At 49.3% G+C, this 22,076-nt stretch overlaps 1 pseudogene; it reads right to left on the minus strand.

The window, feature by feature from the left end:
* Positions 1–3,193: 3,193 nt before the first annotated feature.
* LOC146176564 (uncharacterized) lies at positions 3,194–4,115 on the minus strand (annotated as a pseudogene).
* Between the last annotated feature and the right edge of the window lie 17,961 nt (positions 4,116–22,076).

Genomic DNA, 22,076 nt, shown 5'->3' on the forward strand with positions numbered 1-22,076 from the left:
TGCACATTAGCGCGCGAGCAGTGGAGAACACTTAGCACATACCCCAATTTACTAACAAAAAACACATTGCACACAGTGCTGCGTGCGAACATGGACAAGTCCCAACCTTTCACCCTCTCCGTCCTATCACGCATTTCCCCAACTTGATTCCGCCAGTAGGGCTCACTGTCGCGGCAAAACTCTAACGGAGCGCCTAGGTACTTCGCGGATGTACTAAGCCATTGCATGTTGGCGAAAGTACCAGGGGTCTCTGACCAAGTACCATGCCAAAATCCAGGGCACTTAGCCCAATTAACAGCACTTCCGCTGGCAGCACAGAAACGCTTCACAATATCCAGTTTTCAAAATGCTCTCATAGTCAACGCAGAAAACCGCAACGTCGTCGGCATATGCCCGGGGTGGTGCAGTGGTAAGACGCCCGACTGTGCCGGAGTTCCCGGGATCGAATCCCGGCCTCGGCGGCTGCGTTTCGATGGAGGCGAAACGAAGTGGCGTCCGTGTGCTGTGCGATGTCAGCGCACGTTAAAGATCCCCAGGTGGTCGAAATCACTCCGTAGCCCTCCACTACGGCCCCTCTTTCTCTCTTTCCACTTTCATTCCCACCCTCCTCCCTTCCCTTACGGCACGGTTCGGCTGTCCACAGATCAAGTGTGACAGATACTGCGCCTTTCCCTTCCTATGAACCAACCAACCAACCATCGTCGGCATATGCAAGGAGTTTGACCTCGGCTTGCTGTAGTTTGAAGCCTTTGATATAGCAAGTCCCGATGATACTGAGGTAAAGGGGTTCTATGTACATATCAAAGAGTAGAGGCGAGAGGGGGCACAGATTGTTGCACCTTGATGCGTGCTCCCACCGACTTGTTGATTATTAGCCGCGTCGTGCAACCACTGTACGCCATTTTGACACCCTCTGTGATGACTGTTCCAACGTTTACATGTTGCAAAATGGTAAACAAAATTTCATGTGGCACTCGATCGAACGCTTGCTCCAAATCGAGGTGGAGCATTGCGACGCGCATGTGTAGAGCATCGCAGCAATCCAGCACGCATCTCGCCGTGTGGATGTTTGTGAACATTGATCGGTCTCTGATACCGCACGTCTGATGTGGTCCAACTATATCCTTCATAACCGTTTGAAGTCTTTTAGCGAGTACTTTCATGTATATCTTATAATCAACATTGGTTAAGCTAATAGGACGATAGGCAGTTACTTGCCTTAATGCGGCTCGATCATCTGTTTTGGGGATCAGAACTGTATGAGTGGACAGGAATGAAGGCGGTAGACGCTTTCGTTCGTAAGCATCATCTAAAACTCGAACCAATATAGGCGCTAGTTCCTGCTTAAACGTTTTGTAAAAATCGGCGCTTAATCCATCTGGCCCCGGGGATTTCCCTCGTGTTAAGTCGTCAATTGCCAACTCTATTTCATCGGCTGTAATCGGGCGCTCTAACCTCTCTTTTGAGTTATCAATTCTGGGCATCAAATTCAGGAATTCTGCCTTGAAGCTGTTTGAGTCGACCCCTCTACGCATGAATAAGGCTGTATAGAAAAGTGTGAAAGCGTGCTCGATGTCGTTTTTTCCTTTTACGATAACTCCGTCCTGCTCAATTTCAGAGATCATGTTCTTGTTGGCCCATTTGCGTTCCATTGCCAGGGTCCTTTTAGTTGGGGCCTCACCGGTTATCACTTTATCTGCTCTTGCTCGAACAAGCGCCCCGTGATAACGTTCGATATCTATCTGCTCCAGCTTTTGCTTGAGTTCACGGATGTCGGCCTTGAATGTGCCGGGGGCTATATTTTCTTCATATGTTAGCATTTGCAAGGTTTTCCGCAAATCTGCCTCATGCTTATTCTTCGCATGCTTTATGGCACTGGCTCGTTCCAATGCCTTCATTTTTGTTATTCGTTTGAATGTTTCCCATTGCTCGCTTATCGCTGTGGCTGTGTCGTTCTCAATTTTTTCAAGCATAACTGACACCTGTTCTTTAAAAGCATCGTCATCCAAATTTTTAGCGTTCAATTTCCACAGATCCCATGTGAAGATTCCTTTTTTGCCTTGTGTCCAATGTCAACCCTTACCAAGCAATGGTCACTGAAAAAAAACAGACTTCACGTGATACTCACGACAAAGCGCAATCAGTTCGGCCGACACGTACACCCTATCTAGTCTGGCATGACTTGCTGCTTGAAAATGTGTGAAGCGAACGCACAGCTCGTTTCCTAGGGATTCCGCCACGTCTTCGAGCCCAAATTCGTCAGTTATTTTGCTCAATACTGCCGCGCTGGCGTCTCTGTGCGGTGTAACACTCGCTTTATCACGCGCCGATAGCACGCAATTGAAGTCGCCCATCAGTACAAGTTTTCGGTCAACACTCATAAAATTTTTGAGACACTCAAAAAACTGTCGTCTTTCCTCGAGCACATTGGGAGCATACAAACATATCACCCGCCACTCTACTGAGCCAAAAGCAAAATCGCATACAACCGTGCGCCCCGATATGTCCGTCCTCACTGCCTGGACATCCAGCCCCAAATGTTGCCGAACAAAGAGTGCACACCCCGCAGATCTCCCGACAGCATGACTAACACACGCGTAGTACATTGACGTGAAAGGGAGCACCATACTCTCGGTCTCATCGTCGCCTTCGATTTTAGTTTCCTGTACAGCAAGGGTGTCTATATCTTGTTTCACTGCCAACCTATATAACTGCCGTTGTCTCCTCCTCGCTGTAAGCCCTCGAACATTGATTGTGGCGAGTCGCAAGGACCTATCTGGTAGCGCCATTATAGCATGAAAATAGACCGAGAGTACGGTGCTTACCTTGGACGTGAGGTCCCGAGGCGCAGTATCCAGCGCACGGCATTTGCCTGCGCTTACATCTACGAAGCAGGTGGCGGCGGAGGTAGAGCCGGCGGCGTTGTTGCCGTCAACCTCCGCTTGGAAGCGTTGTTCGGCCGTAGGCGTAGCGACGGCCGACACATGGGACCTGCCTTTGAAGGTGGTTCTCCGGTGGCGTTCAGTCCAGTAGACGCTCCCTCTGTCTCGGCGACTTCGTGCGAGCGCTTAGTTGCCGAGACGGCGGCGTCTTCCTTGGAAGTGTCCATGACTTCCTGCACCTCACTCACGCTTTTCACCGACAGCACGGTGTTTTTTTCTTGCACCACGGCTGGCGTACTCGGCTCCTCTGTTCACGCAAGTGCGTCTTCTTCAAGGTTTCGCGTTTCTTCCGCGACTGGGTTCCCTAATGCATGCTCGGCAGGCGCCTTTTCGTCCTTAGCAATACTAGCCTCTACCCTTGCTGTTGCTTCAGCATCAGCCTCGTCCATTAGGAGGTCCGAGTTATCGTCACTCCCCATGGGCCCTGCGACGCTGGCGTAGGTGCGCACGCACTCCGTCTCGTCGTGGCCAAAAAGACGACACAGCACGCAGCGCGGTACCTTGCAGTCTCGACGAATATGACCGGTGCTCTGGCAGCGCAGGCAGAGTGGTGCCCTACCCGGCACTACCACAAGGGCCAGCTCACCAGCAATTCTCAGCTGATGTGGTATGTCCTCCGGCGTCACCCCCGCCTTGAGTTTCAGCGTCACGGTTCGTGTCGTCGAACCCTTGTCCGAAACACCGTTGACCCTCCAGCCTTCCTTCACCACTTCAGTCGTTCTTCCGTATGCGCGTAAAGCTGCCCGTACGTCGTCATCAGGTACGGTGGGAAGCAACCAGTGCAACTTCAACCGGATGTCTTGATTCGACGGGTCAATGAGTACGCAGCGATGACCCTTCACTTGTACTTCGGCATTCTCGAGCAACCTCTTTGCACCTTCAGCACACTTGAACGTGACTGCCCAAACGTGATTCATTTGATACGCCCCCAAGGCCGAAACCTCGGGGAGCAGTTTCAAACGGGCCAGCGTATCTCTGAAATCTTCCACACGGTAGAGCCGGGCTCTCACATCAGCATGCATAAACACGGTATTCAAAACCTAACGCCCTGAAGGCAGACTAGGTAGAACAACACGGTACTCATCATTCGATGAAGCAGAAACCCTGTTACCGCGGCCAGAAACGGCCGCTGACACCGCTCCGTTGGAGCACATGATAAGCACGTCCGCTCGCTAGCGCGGCCGGAAGTGGAATTCACTCAGCCACGAGTTCGATGCTTAAATGCGGTACAAAAGCGCTCCTAGTGAATGCGGTGTTGCCTTAGAAACGTGCTGTAGAACGTTATACTGCGGTGTATATCGGTAATTATGAGCATGTTACTGACAGAAGTCGCAGTTACAAGAGTAGCGAAGTACGTTTCCGCTACATTTCTTCTGTGCTCTGCGCACATGCAGAGCCATCTTGGGGCAAACACAGAACCCCTCCTCGCAATGTGCAGCGCTGCCCCGATACGTGGCGCGCCACTCGCCCCTGACGGGCTTTACCCTGACGTTTCGCCGTGCACCCTCACGGGTTGTAGAATCAAGCGTCTTTCCTTTCTTTAGATCACTATCTTCGCTCCAAGCTGGAGAGCGGACGTGCAATCGATGGGCTTCATCGACCACGAACGCTTGCGCTCTATTTCGGCCACTGGATTTCGGCAATTTTCTGGGATTCGACTCTATTCAGGAAGCGCTCACCGCGGATTATCAAGACTCCAAGGTGGGCCGATTCTTTCGCACATTTTTGAGGCTTTGAAGAACTTCGCAAGCCACAGGGGACACTAGGCCTAGTTAGGCCTAGGCAAACAAAGGCACCCCCGGCCGTTTAGAATTTCGGCGAAAATGATGGAAACCGTGGAGGGAACGAGCATAGACCCTGCGGAGCTGAAAGAACCTGGCCAGTGGTTTATTGCCAAGAAAAGAGGAAATGCGGTGCCACTTGAGAACGAGGGACGCAGCGTCACCGATGATCAAGGGAGAGAGCGAGCCGCGTCCAAGCTCGCCGGAAAGAGATTGGCAGCAAAGTCGTTTGAAAGGCAATCGATCAAGATACCCGACGGAACTGACAAAATAATTCTCCGCCCACGGGGAGGAGTCAGCCGCCTACTTAAGTATGGCAACATTGAACTTGCGGAGTTGATCGCTCGCACCGCAAATATAAACATCAGAGAGGCCGCGGAAGACACCTTCTCGGTCAACACAAAACAGCAGTCTATCCTCATCGCAACAGACAGCGAAGACCGGAAAAGAAAATACGTCGCACTGCGCGTCCTCGAATTCGAGGGCCAGAAAATTGAAATCACGGCGTACGTCGCTATGCCCGAAGACTACGGCAAGGGGGTGGTACACGACATTCCCCTTCGCATCACCGAGGAAGAAATAGTGCAACGGCTACGCACGATCAAAGGCAACCACCCCGTGCTAGGAGCCAGGCGCCTGGGCAGGAGCTCAACCACCGTGCTCATACTGTTTGAAAAACCAGAGGTGCCGAGGTGGGTGAAACTCACTTACATGGCAAAGATGTGTCTTATATAGAAAGAAATACGAGGTTTGCAACGCATGCGGGCGCCTAGAGCACCGCGAAGATGTCTGCCCAGATCCGAATAACGCTAAGTGCAGAGGATGCGGAGAAGAGCGCCCAGATCAGGGACACACCTGCGAAATAAAATGTCAGCTGTGCGGTAAAGAACATCCGCTTGGCGACAAGAAGTGCAGAGAACTCTACAGGACTCCCTACCAGACCAAAAAACGTCAACGGGAGCAGAAAATTGCCGAACAGCAGCAGCAACAGCAGCAGCAGCAGCAGCACAACGAGCAGCACCAATATCCCAACACCACACCTGAGAGCGGCCGCAGAGGACGCTCGAAATTCAGAAGAGACCACCGTGACCAACGCGGATATTCTCAAGACAGGGACGGAGGCTTCCGGGCGCAGAGCGGGGACTTCCCGCAGTTGGAGGACGCCAACCGACGTCACCGTTCAAGCTCCCGCAGCAGCAGGGAGCGGTCCGGATCCAAGTCCAGGTCGGGGTCCAAATCCAGAGTCACGGCTAACTCCAGGGACCCAAGGAACCCGTCGGCCACCCAAAAGCGAAGCCCGAGCGGGGACAGTAAAACCGTGAGTTTCAGCAGTGGGGTTCCCCAGGCTAAAGATGAGGAAAACAAAGAAAAAGATAAAGAAATAGAAAAGTTAAGAAAGGAAGTTGCGGAACTGAGGGAGATAATTAAGAAACTCACCCAGGACCAATACCAATCTAAATCACAGCCAAATTCCGGGGCTCCCCCGCTTCCACAGGCTCTCCCCGCAAAACAAGTAGCCAAACCGACACCTCCACCTGCGACGCCAAAGGTGCTAACACCACCCGCGGCGTCAGACACGGAGGAGGACGCTATGATCACTGAACAGTGCAGGCCACCTCCCCCGCAGAAACGAAGAGGCGGGGAAACGGATCCGCTGGCGGCAATAGAGCGTAGACTAGACGCCAAATACGGGGCGAGACTCGAGCGGCTTGAGACAGGCATGACCAATATCATAGGCGCCCTGAACCGAATTCAGGAACAATCTAAACAAACAAACGCGGCTCTTGCTGCTATGTCAGAAAGGCAAACAGTGAGAGAAGAGATACTTGACCAATTCCAACATGGGCAAAACGCAACCAAAGATTAATTCGACGGTGTGGCAGTGGAACTGCCGAGGATTCCCGCGCAAGCGAGCGTTAGTGCAACATCATCTCGAGCAAATAGTTGAAAAACCTCTACCCGTAGCCCTGCAGGAAACTGGCAAAGGAGTAATTAAATTATCAGGATATCAAGCGTTTGCTGGTGGCCGGGGAGAAAAATCCCGGGTCACTACATTCGTCAAAAGGAACGCAGCGGTGATCGAACATGAAATTAGTTCTCGCGACATTGAGGCGGTTTTCGTTGAAATCATCACGGGCAGGAAGAAGGAACCCAGTATTTTCGTCCTAAACATATATAGCTCTCCTCAGCAGCGCAAAGTTAGGTTCAAGACATTATTTCGCAAAGCAATGAAGGCAGCCGGAGCTAACCCCCTGCTAATTGTAGGAGACTTCAACGCCTGCCACCAAGAGTGGGGATATAATAGACAAGATCCGAAGGGCAGGCAGTTATGGGAAGATTTTCACGAATTAAACCTCACCCTGCAGACAGACTCTGGCTGCCCGACGAGGGTGGGAAACAGTGTGAGCAAAGACACAACCCCAGACTTAACATTTACCAAAAACATAGAGGAGCTTAGGTGGAACAACAGAGCTCAACTTTGGAAGCGATCATTACGTCCTCGAAATAACGCTTAAACGGGGAGTCAAAGTAAGACGAGAAAAGATCATCAGCGCAATCGAATGGGAGAAATTCAGACAAATTAGGGAATCTGCCAACATGGACCAAAATATTGAAAATATCGACGATTGGGCAGAAACCCTCATGCACCACGTTAAATCCGCTACCATTACCCTAGAGGGGGACGATGCACCGAAAACAGTCGACAGGAAACTCCTACACATGTGGGAAGCAAAAAAAGGTATGAAAAGACGCCTCCGGTGTCAGAGATGGAACCGAAACCTAAGGCGAAAATAGCCAGGCACAATAAGGAAATTGAGGATTATGCAATTAAACTCTGCGAGCAAAACTGGTGTAACAGGTGCGATGAAATGGAGGGCAACATGAGCCTTTCAAAGACGTGGAGCATGCTACGATAGCTTCTTAATCCCGACAGTTCGAAAACACAGTCAAACACAACAATAGCAAAGGCAAGACACGCGTTCGAGAGGACTGACGCGGAACTAATAACTAAACTCGTAGACACATATGTCGGCGATACAACATCCCTCCCTCTTAGGCAATACGCGGGCCCACCGAACGAGGCCCTCGACGCGGCCATCTCAGAAGCGGAAGTTAGAGCCGAAATCCTTAGCTTAAAGACGCGATCAGCTCCCGGCCCCGATGGAATAACAAATAAAATGCTACGAAACCTAGACGACGCTTCCATAACGGCACTGACCAACTACATGCAAGAAGTATGGAGTAGCGGTCGTCTTCCCCAGCAGTGGAAAACTGCAAACGTTGTGCTAATTCCAAAACCTGGCAAGCCCCCGAAATCTGAAAACCTCAGACCTATTTCTCTAACCTCATGCATTGGAAAGCTTATGGAACGCGTAATCCAAACAAGGCTAACTAATTTCATGGAGAAAAACGGCCTGTGGCCGCATGAGATGGTCAGGTTCCGACCGGGCCTGTGCACACAGGATGTAATGCTCCGATTACAACATGACATAATTGACTCGAAATCCAGAGACGCGAAGGTAATTCTAGCACTAGATCTAACAAAAGCATTTGACAACGTAAAACACCAGGCAATTCTCGCGGGACTACAGGAATTAGGAGTCGGCGAGAGAACATATAATTACGTAATGGATTTCCTGACAAACAGGACGTTGAAACTAAAGTTTCAGGACCTAGAATCCCCCCCTGTCCACCTGGGAAGTAAAGGAACTCCGCAAGGCTCGGTGCTCTCCCCCTTCCTTTTTAACGTGGTGATGAGAGGCCTTCCTGCCGCCCTTAAAGTCATAAAAGACCTGAAGTTCAGCATTTACGCGGACGACGTTAATCTCTGGATGAACAACGGCAGCGATGGCAGCATAGAGGAACGCCTACAGGCGGCGGCGGACACCATTGTGTCCTAAGCGGCCGAAAGGGGTCTTTCGTGCTCTCCGCAAAAATCCGAACTTTTCATATATAATCCAAAATCAATGAGGTGCAAGGGCGACTTTAACGTAGAAATAAAGGTCGACGGCAAAACCGTACCAAGAGTCCAGCAAATCAGAATCCTCGGACTTTTTATTCAAGAGGACGGGTATAATGACGGAACGATAAAAAAACTCACTACCTACGCGACGCAGGTAACAGGAATATTTAGGAGGATTGCATTCAAAGGCAGAGGCCTCAAAGAGAGAAGCCTCTTGAGACTGATGCAGGCGTACATAATAAGTCGAATATGCTATGCCACACCGTTCCTCAACATCAGGACCAATGAAAAAGAAAAGATAGACGCACTCATCAGGCGTTGCGTCAAGAGGGCGCTGGGTCTACCCATCTCCTCTTCTACGGAACGCCTGATAGAAATGGGAGTGCATAATAGCTGGACGGAACTTGCTGAAGCTGTGAGAATCGCCCTACATGAAAGATTAAGTAGGTCGAGCACGGGTCGAACCATCTTAGAATGGGTGGGTCGAAAAATAGATAGGGGCACAGCCGACAAGGTTTTCCTACCACCACAATGTCGCGAGAACATCATTGTCCGTCCTCTCCCCCGCAACATGCACCCAGAATACCACAAGGAGAGACGGGAGAAGAGAGCAGAAGCACTGGTTAAAAGTGCTAAAGAATTCAGAGTAAAAGAAGTTGCCTACGTAGACGCTGCAAGCGGCCTATCAAGGGCGGCAGTCGCCGCGGTAGTCGATGGTAGCGGCGCACCAGTCGTCTCCGCCACCATCCGAAGTAGAAACATAGACACGGCTGAAGAGGTCGCAATAGCGCTCGCTTGCGTCGGAACGAAGGCTAGATTGATCTTTAGCGACAGTAAAACTGCTCTCTGGAATATCGGAAAAGGCAGGGTCTCACAAGAAGCCGCCCGAATTCTAAAAGCTGCAACTAAAATTGATCGCAAAATCACCCTAATTTGGGTCCCAGCACACACGTCCGTCCCCGGCAACGAGGCGGCCCATGATTTAGCCCGAGATCTCTACTTCCGGGCAAACGCGGAGCCGCCCGACTGCCAGGCGATGGACGAACGTTTGCAAACCTATAAAGAAATAATCGAAAATTATAGATTAGGAAGACGTCTGATGCCGCCACCGGATCCTAGCTTAAATAATAAAGAGGCCATAGCCTGGCGGCGATTACAAGCCGGAAATTTCCCGAACCCTGTCTGGTTGTTTCACACCCAGATGGAGGAGAGAAAAAACGATAAATGTAAAGCCTGCGAAGCGAGGGGGACCCTCGACCATATAATTTGGGAATGCTCTAAGTCTCCGGGCGCTAGGGACAACATTAAAAGTAGAGAAGCCTGGGTAACCCTGCTGCGAAGCGACGTCCCCGCTGACCAGCAGAAAGCCGTCCGCCTGGCGGCTGAGGCCGTGAATAACCAATGTATATTCGCCAGTCCTTAGTCGCGGAGGTTCCAGCCCCCGTTCCTCAGGCCTGCGTGCCAGGAGCGGGGAGTAGGGGGCCTCCTAAATCGGTGGAAATTAAAGTTTTTTTTTTAATCAATCAATCGATATCTTCGCTCACCCGCTTCTCCCCTTCGGGCCGCGCGGGTACCGGTGCGAGGATGCTCCAATACCCTTGCGTTTAATAAGTTTTCTCGCTCTCTCCCCTTCCAACATCCAGCGTGCGTCACTCAAACAGTGGTGTTTAGGCGACGCGGCTCTTCTTTCCGCTCACAGCGTGATTGCTAGGTGCAGCGTCTGATGCCGGACGCCTCTGACGTGATAATTAGAAAAAAGTTGTACAGTGCACTTAGAAGTGTTGAGTATGAATCGCGTTCCACTCTTGAAGGCGAAGCTTAAGCGTCCTCCAAATTTTTCTTTTCTTTCTTCCTACAGGCACAACAACAACGGAGGTGGCTCAGCTACAGAGCCAGTAGCAGGCCCATGCATTTTCTTTTCCTTCTTCCTGCAGCCACAACAACAACACCACTCCGCTTCGCCTGCATCAAAACGCAGCCGTCGGCGGTCAGTACCGAACCCGGGCACTGCGGCACAATATTCAGACATCTTAACCACCGCTCCGCCATGGCGGGGCATAGTACGAATTCAACATCCATATTTCGGCGAGAAAGACGCAGGTTCATTAATTACTGAACAGTTCCAAACGAAGTGTCCACGAGTACTTCGATGGCGGAAGCAAAGCGACAGTTGATTTAAGGATTTTTTGTTTGTTTCTCGGAGATTTTTTATTCAATAATTTTGTCACGGATTCGTATTTATTTACCACTGTGATTCATATAAAAAGGTTGCAGTTTATGAGGCGAAAGCCTTTAATGCCTCATCGTTGTCAGCAGCAGCTGTCGGCAGAGGCTATCACACTTTCGAGAGCGCTACATATATGGGCGAAAGGTAGTTAACGAGTTAATTGGTTGAGTAGTAATGAGCAACATACTAGTAAGGCAAATAGATAGTTTATTAATTAGATAATTAGATTATAGGAGATCCCGTCCACAGTCCTTGATTTTGGGATCTCCTTCTGTATTCGTGTTTTGTTAACCTTTTATGTACAATTAACGGAACTTCAAACTTAAAACCTTGACCGATTTTAATCTGAAAAAAAAAATGCTGCCGATATCGGTAAGTGGACCAAAGGAGGAGTATGCGCGAGAGCACGTCATGGTTTACTCTACTCGCTGTTCAAAGGTACGCATTCATGGCCAGCCTTCAGGCAAATATTGGTAACTGGTATATTAGTGACAGTAAACTTTGAGTAGTGGTTGGAGTCCTCCGCCCGGAACCTCATTGGCGTAGGCTGCTGCCCGCGCTCTTTCGACGAGTTCGTTTTTACCCCTTGCATCCGAGCTGGTCAGAGCTGCCTCCCACTCCTCCTGCGTTGGCTGGTTATTAATAGTGACAGTCTCATTTCGCTGGCATGCCCACACCATATGGTACAGGTCCGCCATCTCCCCGCAGAATTCGCATTGTGAGTCAAATGACTCTGGATCTATTGCGGGTAGCCTTCGTGGGTGTTAAAAGTGTTGGTCTGTAGCTTGCGAAGGTGTACCGCCTCCCCTTTGTCTAGTGTCTTTGCCGGTGGAGGGTAGACCTGGCGAGATAATCTTGAGTCCTAAGTATTTCAGTGTAGGTTAGCAATGGGGTAGGAGGTTCAATGAGGTCCGTATTGGGTGCCCGGGGGAGAAATGCTCGGGCTGAGGCGTGTGCGCTCTCGTTCCCTGGGATGCCCTAGGGACCTGGTACCCATATTAAGTGTTAATGCGTGGTTTAGTAGCCACGGGCGTAACTATCTTGTAGGATTTTAGCTGCTAGCGGGGCAATCCTGCCCCTGAGGTAATTGCGATATGCTGTCTGTGAATCTGTAAGAATGTATTCTGAGGTAGTGTGTGTTGGTAGCTCGGGCAATCGCCACTTCTTCCGCAGCCAGTGTGCCTTGCCTAATCAATATTAGTCCATCGACTGAGTTCGGTGCATTATCGCAACGGCCGCCATTCCCTGTTCAGGACCCCCAGCATCGACATAGAGCACACCCTTGCGCCTGCCGTAGGGCCTTTTTATAGGTTCCGCTCGTGCTTGTCGTCTCGGCTGGTGAAAATCGGGGTGCATATTGCTCGACATTGGAGTTCTTATGAATTGTCCTCTTCATGAGGCTGGGATGTCGCTTTTAGGGTCTAGCTGTGGGGGGCAATTGATGTTCAAGACGTTCAAGACTTGTCGGCCAGTCAGGTTCGTGGAAAGTCGTACCATCTGCACCATAAGGTGTGCCTCTATCAGCTCGTCTACCGTGTTGCGGACGCCCAACCGTAAAAGCCGGTCCGCCGGTGTCGTAAGAGGGAGGCTTTTTTGTAGGCTGTTCTGATTATGACGTCGAGGTTCTTGATGTCAAACTTCTTGAGACGGAGGTAGGGTGCTGCATAGACGATGCGGCTCATGACGAAAGCCTGCATCAGTCGGAGAGCCTTTTCTTCTCGCATCTCCGATTTCCGCGTCGTTATTCTGGCGCCTAATGCACCCCTAAAGGGCACCGCGATAAAGATGTGTTTGATTCTAATCGCGTATAGATAGCATGATTACTTGGCCTAATATTGAATATGTTGATAATTCCGCGCTCCTATGTAGGGCCAACATTGTAAGCACACCACCAATATTAGCCCCATGTTTATGCTACTTAGGATCGAAGTTAAGGAAAACGAGGACATGCAGTGCACAGTGCGAGAGAGTGGCGACAAATATGCGGGGCGGTCGGCTGTGGCGACAGCCATCATCCTGATAAAAGAGCGTAGCAAATACACGGACTACGAAGGAAACACGGCACATTGATTTTGCCGTGTGTCCTTGCTCGTCGGTGTCTTTGCTGTGCTGCTCTATTACGATGAATCACCAACAAGCCCGCTCATCCGTCTTAGCCATCATTCTTCGTACTCGGTTCCCCACGATACATTCCTGGAATCAAATGTGCTCTCCAACAAACTTTGTTAAGGTGAAAACCTTTCTTGGCTTATGGGCTCTGGAGATGTTCGCAGAAAGTTTTCGCAGAAATAGTTCGCAGGAACTGACACCAAAGAAAAAAATGTCTGCCGCCAATCGAACCAGCCGAGCGCACAACCCACTACACCGCCCCCGGCTCTTGAGAAACCAGTCGTGATCCTACCTGTCTAGAGCGAAGATGACAATAGCGATGACAATGACGATACAGAGAGTAACAATAATAATAACGATAGTATACAATAAAACTGACGTTGCAGTCAATGATAATGGTGATATCACCGATAATAATGACAGTCCATTCAGTGTATAATGTTGGTATTAGCGATAGAGATGATGGTGACAGTACAGATGACAGTGACGATGAAGTCGCTAAAAACAGTCCTGCAATATGGCTTTCGCCCTTTCAGCTGTAGAGCATACTTAATGATGCTAACGAAGGATGGCTTCTAAACTCCTTTCTATTGTGCTCCAATGGAACTGCAGAGGCATCTCCACTAAAGTGGGGGAGCTCAAAACCCGTCTTCATTTGCACAAGCTTAAGGTGTGGGCCCTGTTACTTCAGGAGACCAACGCCTTGCCACCAGTTCCAGGCTTTTGTGGTTACGCGTTCCCATCGATGATTGCCGGTTGTGTGCACACTGCTTCCCCTCCAGGAAGGGCGGCGGTGTATGTTGAGACACGTTATCCTCGAGTGTGCCTCTCTCTGGAATACTTCTGCAACTCCTACCAGGAGGTTGTTGCAGTTGCTGTTAAATTGCCAAATGCAACTGTTGTGGTAGTGTCTTTTTACGTCAGGCCAGCAGGCGGTTCTCCCTCACGTATTTATCTGGGCTGCTTTTGACTGTGCGTAGGAAATACCCCAGTTGCCCGATTCTAGTGGGAGGCGATTTCAATGCTCCACACAAAGATTGGGGGTATCCCACTTCAAGCCCTCGTGGTAGGCGTGTGCGGGACATCTTCGCTGATGCGTTATTTACTCTTCTGAACAATCCCGGCACAGCAACGCGGACTGATTGCAACAGCAGCACTGCCACATATGCTCCTGATCTGACGTGGTGATGTGGCCCTGGCACTCCCTCGTGGCGCATTGAACCTGATTGCTGGGGGAGTGACCATCACCCAATTATCATTGGTGTTCATCCATCACGAGCCCGCCGGTTATGCCGTAAATGCACGGTGGTCAACTGGGATAGTTTCCGCGCTATTCTTCAAGATCTGCTTGTGGAGTCGTCACCACTGCTTGTTGACCGCATAAAATGCGCGTCAAAAAAGGCTACAACTAGTACATGGACAGATGTCGATCGAACGGTTCCTGACATCGGTCTGCTCAACTTGTGGGCTGCTCGCCGACAAGCCGAGCTGGCAGCTTCACGAGACCCTACATCAGCTCTGGCACGTACAAGGGTGAACCATATTACAGCCAAGGCTTGCAAGTATGAACGGGATCTAGCACGATGGCAGTGGTATACTTGGTGTGAGCAGTTTAATACATATTCATCAAATGCATCTCTCTGGTGAACTTTCCGGGCAATGGAACAAGGTCGCAGTCGTCCCGACGCAACGACTACCGCATGCTTTGCAGCTAACTTGTCTCCGGACGATTTTGCCAGAGAAGCGGCACAGAAGTTTTTTCCAAAATAGGATGTGTTGCCTCCCTCAACTACCCTTTCTAACGTTGTAGGGATTCCAGCACACATAGGCAGACTTTCAACAGCAGACGACACCGATGGTATTGTCAGTCTTTTCTCTATGCCTGAGTTGCTTGCGGCAATAGATGAGGCCAAACAGAAGACATCACTCGGTCCGGATGCCATTCCATATGAAGTGTACAAAAACCCGAGTAACGCTGTAATACCTCAACTTATGGACACCATTAACAAGGTATGGCTAGACGGCTCTGTACCCGATACCTGGAAATCAGCCATTGTGATCCCAATTCCCAAAACAAAGGAAGCCACCGACGGATCTCGGCAACTTTTTGCCGATTTCTCTAACATCTACACTGTGCAAGCTGACAGAAAAATTGTTAGCCACACGACTGTCATGGTGGCTGGAGCAGCACTTTTTCTACCACCTCGCGCAAATTGGCTTCCGTCCATCCATAAGGACTGAAGATGGGCTGGCTGTTCTGGCCTCGCAAGTTCTGTCGTCAACCCGCAGCCGCAATGTGCGCACCATTCTCGCGATGCGTGTCGAAAAGGCATATGATAATATTAGCCACGACGCCATTTTCAATTGCATTGACACGCTGCATTTCCCTCTTAGGGTACGCAGTTTCGTGAAATCCTTCCTCGAAAACAGAACATTTGCAATACGGCTTAATGGCGATTCTATCGGATCATTTGTCCCGGTTCGCGGTGTGCCCCAGGGCTCGGTACTGTCACCAATGCTGTTTAATACTGCCTTCCCTTGCTTGACGCTTACAAAATGTCCCTGAGGTCAACTTTTTGATCTATGCTGATGATATCACGGTGTGGAGTACGCACCATGCCATGTTTACTCAAGCGGTAGCCTTGCAGTCAGCCTTGGATATTACTGCCAACTATGTTAAATCTGTCGGCCTAGAGCTTTCAACGAGCAAAACTATGTTCACGTCGGTCGCCAACCGCTGGGGTCGCCGTAAACTCGCAGCGACGCCGATCCGTCTCCAACTATCTGGAAACCCTTTTCACAAAAGTGGGACATAGAAAATTTTGCGATTATCGAATCATCAGTCGGGAAAGGGAACCACCTGGCTTTCTCAGGCTAAGAAGCAGGCGATGAAGACCTTGAGCCTAATAAGACGTATTGCTCCTAAATCCGGTGGCGCTCGCTCCCACGTCGCATGGCATTTGGTGACAGCGGTTCTGCAGCCACGCCTCATTTATCAAGCACAGTTTCAGCACTTGACAAGAGCTCAATGGGATCGTCTAGAAGCAGTAAATAGAGAGCCTATGAGAACCATTACTTGTCTCCGCCGCATCACACCGATCGTGGCACTACAAGAGAACGCTCAGCTCAACACATTAGATGAACTAGTGCAGCAACGCCGTGATGCTCGTAGCCTTCAGGCGACCCTTTTGCACTCACCGCGAGCACTCCGGGCGTATGCTACATCGCACATCATATTGCCGCTGACATCGCCAGTTCTTTCCCCATGAAGTTTTGTTCAGCTGAGCAAAAGCAAACCTACTGATCTTCATAGACCAACGACATCTTACGCGGCATGATCCCTTCGTGAAATGATCGCAGAGCAAGACACCAAACTGCCCCAAGGCTCAATAATTGCCTATGTATATGCCAGCATTGATGGTTGTGAAACGACAACTGCAATTCTTTGTCCTTCTAAGCTGGCGCTTAATAGCATATCTAGATATTAATTTGCAGAACCTCCTTCTTTTTTCTGTGCTAAGCCGGTTGCTGTCCAAGAGGCTCTTCGCTCTCTCTCTGTCACGACCACTACCTACAGCCAAAATTGTAATCCGCACCGACGCCCTACAAGCAATACGTCTGCTCCGACGCGTCAGTCGCAGCCCAGAAATCTCGCAGAATATACAACGTCTGGCGGCTCGCATCTCGCAAACCATTCGAAATGAGTGAGTCCAATGTGACCTACTCAGTTCGCAAACCTCTGCAGATTCTGCAACCCGCCAGGCGACTCTAACTTCATGAATGACACGCTTCCTTACTATGGATGATGCCACTCTGCTTCTCACAAGAAAGGAGCACCTCCGGCGCCGCACACGTGCTTTTGCCCCACGGTGTGCGGTAACCCTCCCCAGCGGTCTTACCCGCGCTGAGGAGGTTGCGTTACGGAGGATCCGGGTCGGGGTTGCCCTCACACCTGCGGTGACACGAACATGGCCGCAATATTTATATTTATATCAACGTCCAGGATGTCCTGCCTGCAAGTCATCAGATCACGAGGCAGATATTCACCACTCGTGGGTTTGCCCGGCTCTGAAGCTGACGAGAATTCGGCACCTGACGGCAGTGGGCCTTTCGCCGAGCAACTCATCTTCATACATTGCATGGACTCAAGGGCCTTATCATTGCTCTCTCTTGAACTTTATTGAAACAACTAACCTTTTTTGTTTCATTTAATACCCCCTTTAATTTTTATATATTCCATTAAGCCCTGAGGCAAAAAATAATGTTATTAAAAAAATGATTCCCGTAACTTTCTTTTCCTGCGAACGTTAAATGCTGAGGCTTCGCAGATACGTCGAGGTACTTTAGTTTTATTCCCCGAGGTAGTGCTTTTGCACTTAACGTTTGGAGAGGCAGTCGTGTGCCATCGAAAAGCAGGTGCGATGAGCGAGGACATTTGCCGGGATGGAATATGGTCTCTTGCACGCTGGTGTTCATCAAAATGGCATGGCGCGTTCTGCTTCACTTCCGAAAAAACAAACAAACAAACAAAAGCTTTCACTCCTGCTATTTTTTCACCGAGTTTCATTTCTGCAAATTTAGATACATGTGCTGGAGTATGTGCGTCGTACTGATGGCGGAATGCTCCACCAAGCGCTGTACAGCCACGCGGGAAATGAAAACAACCACCTTTCGACAATTTCTTTTCACTTTTCTTTCTCTTTCATGGGAATGCGAGCCGTTGAGCGGAAATCCGCTTTGAGTACGTCACTAACGAAGGATTTTGTTCTGCCAGTTGTTCTAGATATTCTGCCAATTTCCTGTGAGCCATTCAGTCCCCGTAACCCTGCCTGTCGACAATACCGGGATGAACATACTGTACAGAGAAAAGAGATAGAAGAAAACACTCTAGAAGGGAAAAGCTTGGGGAAATTATTTCATTCCTGGTTCACACAAATGTCACCTATAAAACACCTCATGACTACACCTGCACGTTTTAGGTTAGCGGAGGCAACTTAAAACCCATTACAAGAATGCCCATGAAGGTTCCAAAACCAAGGTCCACAAGGGACTCTTTGCTAAACCTACAGGTCTTAACGGGTCTCCTGCGCCTCACTGTGTCGCTAATAATATATCGCCGACACTTCAAACCTCTCCAGCATAAGAGGGGCTGTCAGGTGTTTTTAATCCCATGAAAGAGATGCCTACAATACTTCAACTTGATGATTGCTGTCCTTTATTCTCATCATTAAGACTTTGCATCCTGTCCTATGTCGACACGGGAAAAAAATCTTTCTTCCATGGGGCAAGGCGCCTTGGTGAGCATTGCTCTAGATTGAGCAAAAGCTGTCAATTTTTTGCTCTTTGCTTTTTCCTCGTGGCTGCAACCTACATCAGAGCGTGAGTTACGTTAGTATTCTGGCCACATGAGCTACCACAACAATCGCAACGAGCACAGGGTCGCTTGTTAACCAACACGCAACCTGTCACGAGACCGATACTTTCTTACAATGCTATGAAACCATGTAAAACTCTTCTGTACAATTACGATTCTCCATCTGTCGTCAATGCAGCCGGATTGGTCAAAAAACTTTTGCCGTGAGTAGTCAGCTGTGTAGTTTGTTTACGATGTGCCCTAATTATATTGCGCTGATAGGGGTACTTATAGGGTCACCCAAGCCAGCCCATGGATTATGTGTGCCGTCGCTCGTATTGGCTAAGCTGTTCGGTGATGTCATCATATTGATGACATTAGCCGCTGCCGTAGTAACTTCTACTATAGCAGCATTGACCCGGTGTTTGCTATTAGAACCATCGATACTTTAGCTACCCCTATTTAAAGTAGGAACCTCAAAAAAAAAATGAGAAGGATTCAACGCTGTTGAACCGAATATGGTGCGAAAGCATTAGCAGCGGGTGACCAAGCGTTCTTCTTCGCGGCTGTTCAGCGTCATTCGTGACTGCGGCCACGCACTACGTGACGGGTCGAAACCTAGCATAGTATTGCTTTCGCAATAAAATATTCCGAGCATGCATCTGGCAAGTGCTGTTTGGCAGGCGACAAGGCCAGACACTAATTGTGTAGTGGGCTGTATGACGACACGGGACAGAATGGTGCGGAGTTAGAGTGAGCGGCCAGCTCAGGCAGCTCCTCCAATTTGGAAGGGTGAGGTGAGAATTGAACATCATCGAACATCGTGTGCCACCACTTTGATAGGACAACCTGTTTCGTGACGTGACAACCGCGTGGCTTTGTCCGAGCAAATCATACTAAGTATGTTATGCCATATGCCTGACCAATAACTGGACATTACTTGACCTTTGACCTTAATTTCAACTTTGATATAACTTTTGTTATTGACGTAAACCACGAGCGAAACCAGACTCAGTACGCTGTCATTGGCGTAACCAGTTAGGCCTCTGAAAGAAAGAAAACGGTTTTAGACCTTGACCGCTCACTTTCTGCTTGGCTTATGTTCGCGTTGTAATGCCACGTCTTTTCAGGAGCAAAACGAACTTCATTCTCAACGGAAATAGTAAAGTTCTGCCATCGGTTAAATTCAAATTATTTACCATCGTGGTACCAGGGATCGACGTTTGGTGCATCGGCATAGCTAAACTTTGGAATAGTGCTATGCAGCTCTAGTGCATTTGTCACTTCTTTGACTCATGCCAGTTTGAAGCTTGCCATGCAGTGCGAAGAAAGAAAATAAAGAGAGGCCGCATCATCATCACTATCATTTGTACGTATTGCTAAATACCCTTAAGATGGGCATAAAAAAAAGAATGAGCACTAACCACCATTAATTTCCCTTGAAACACAGTAGTAGTTCGAAAAAATTTGGAAGAAAACATTGCTTATAGGTGAGAATGCGAAAACATTACGTTACTGTGAGCAATGCTGTCATACTAAGTTGCAGAATGACTATGAATCAGTGTCAATCATGACTATGCGTGACTATCGTAACTATGTTGGATCATGTCAGGTTGAGTCATGACTATGCGTAATGTTTCTGGGCATTCTACGCTATACACAACATCACTTTTAAATATGCTGAGTCACGCTGCGCTGCATATTATATGCGTTATAGATCACGACTATGGCAGTGATTCATGACTACCCGTAATATTCGCAGAATGTCTACACCTTGCGCTACGGCACTATGTAATGTCCTAACTTTTGCTGTGTTGCACATGACTATGAGTAATATTGATGGGAACTGCGCCCTACGTGGGCATGATGAGTGTGGGTCGTCCCTATGCATAAACGGTTAGGCACACGATAGTTTACAATACGTTACTTTCTGAAGTGCTCCGTCATGCTACATTGAAGTAAACTGGTTAAATCATGGGGGGTCATTAGCTAGAGGGGGAGATTTGCAGATCGGGGAGCACAGCACTATAACTGGCTCTTTAGACCTACATCAACGGCACTGTGCTGGAAGGGTGATAAAAGAAAAGAGTAAATGAAGCCGGTACGGAAGGCCGGGGATTGTATAATGAGTGACTGACGTGTCGTGTCGTGTCTACCTGAAATAATAGTGCATTATGTTTCATAATTCATGACTACGTGTTCTCTTCCATACTTAGTGGCGCCATACGCAGGCGCAGTGATGTCATCGGAATATAAATCTCCCTCGAGTAAACGACATGACGTCATCGAACGCATATGCGGCGACTACAGCACTCTCCGATCCAGCGGAGATGGGCAAAATCGATCTCTCTTCTCGGCCACGGCCGGGCTGAATGCAGCGGCGCGCGCCTCCAGACCGGCCGTCTCTCGACTAGCCTCCAATCAGTTCGTACGTATTCCTAACCGATGAATCTGCCCGAGTGTGCGACGTTATTGCCTTAAATTGCCTGCCGGCGGTATGTTGAAAAGTTACCAGCTGACGGGGAGCAATATCCCGACGACTTTGTTCTGAAGGACCGGAAAAATGACACAAAATTGTGGCCTAATGTTCGTTTTGGTGACATGCCTTGTTCAGGCGCCGGACCCTCGCTACACCACAGATAGCTTAAATTAGATCACTCGTTAAGGCCTAGGTTGCACCGGAAGGGCATGTGCTCCAAGTTTTCACTGCCGACGTTGGCTTAAAAAAACTATAGTGGCGCCGTCGCAGGGGACCCCCGGCGAGCTATATGCAGTCTGGACGCTTTTGCAAGAGGATGGAATAGCACAGGCAGCCCACTGCACATGCATGGCAGGGTAAGTGAACTGTTCGGTGTGACATCGAGCAAGAGCGTTTTAACTGGTTACTTTGATAGGCAAGAAGATAAATGCATGCGGCAGATTGAAAGTGCATTACACGCAAATATATTGTTCGCGCGTGAAATTGGCATGTGATACGCAGGGCATAGGATGTCGCATACTTCGATTATGTTATACGGTTTTCGACGTCGCTGGTTCTATACCAGCCGCGGTCGCAGTGGCGGCCACTTATCGATGGGGCCAAAGTTGAAAGCGCGATCGTGTGCCGTGCGGTTGGAGGACTCTTCAGGGGTTTTAGATGTCCAGAGTGCTCCAAATCCGGGCTATGCGACATGCCTCACAACCCATATGACGCCTGAGCACTTCAGACCCTGCGTAGCTAGCCTTTACGCTTGCAAGTTCTACTACGCTAGAGTTTGCTACAATTAAAGCTTTGTTTAGTTTAGTTGTTGCAGTAGCTCGATTGGTAATCTACTAGTTTCAAAGTGCGTGCGCTCTCATATTTCTCGACATTAAATAGAAACCAACATTTGTCTTTTAGGTTAGGAGCAGTTTGCACGCTAGTGGCTGCATTAGTCTTCAAAGTGGAAATTCTCGTTTCCCCCGGCCTCACTCGGTCCACTACTCCACAGATTTATGAGTGGAACACGTTCCGGGAAAGTGTACGTAACAGTCTTTTATGCCCTTTTAACGACTTGGTCTTCACTACCTTAGGCTTAGCTTAAGCTCTCTAACAATATAGCTTACTAGTTGTCACTTGCCATTGACATGAGCTGCATATACATGAGCCCAACAGAGGTTGAGCTCGGCACCCTTTCTGAGGAAACATAAAAAACATCGACGAAGAAGGTAAAATGGGTAA

Source organism: Amblyomma maculatum, chromosome 10 (assembly GCF_055883805.1).
Source record: "Amblyomma maculatum isolate TAMU_Amacu chromosome 10, ASM5588380v1, whole genome shotgun sequence".
Taxonomy (NCBI): domain Eukaryota; kingdom Metazoa; phylum Arthropoda; class Arachnida; order Ixodida; family Ixodidae; genus Amblyomma; species Amblyomma maculatum.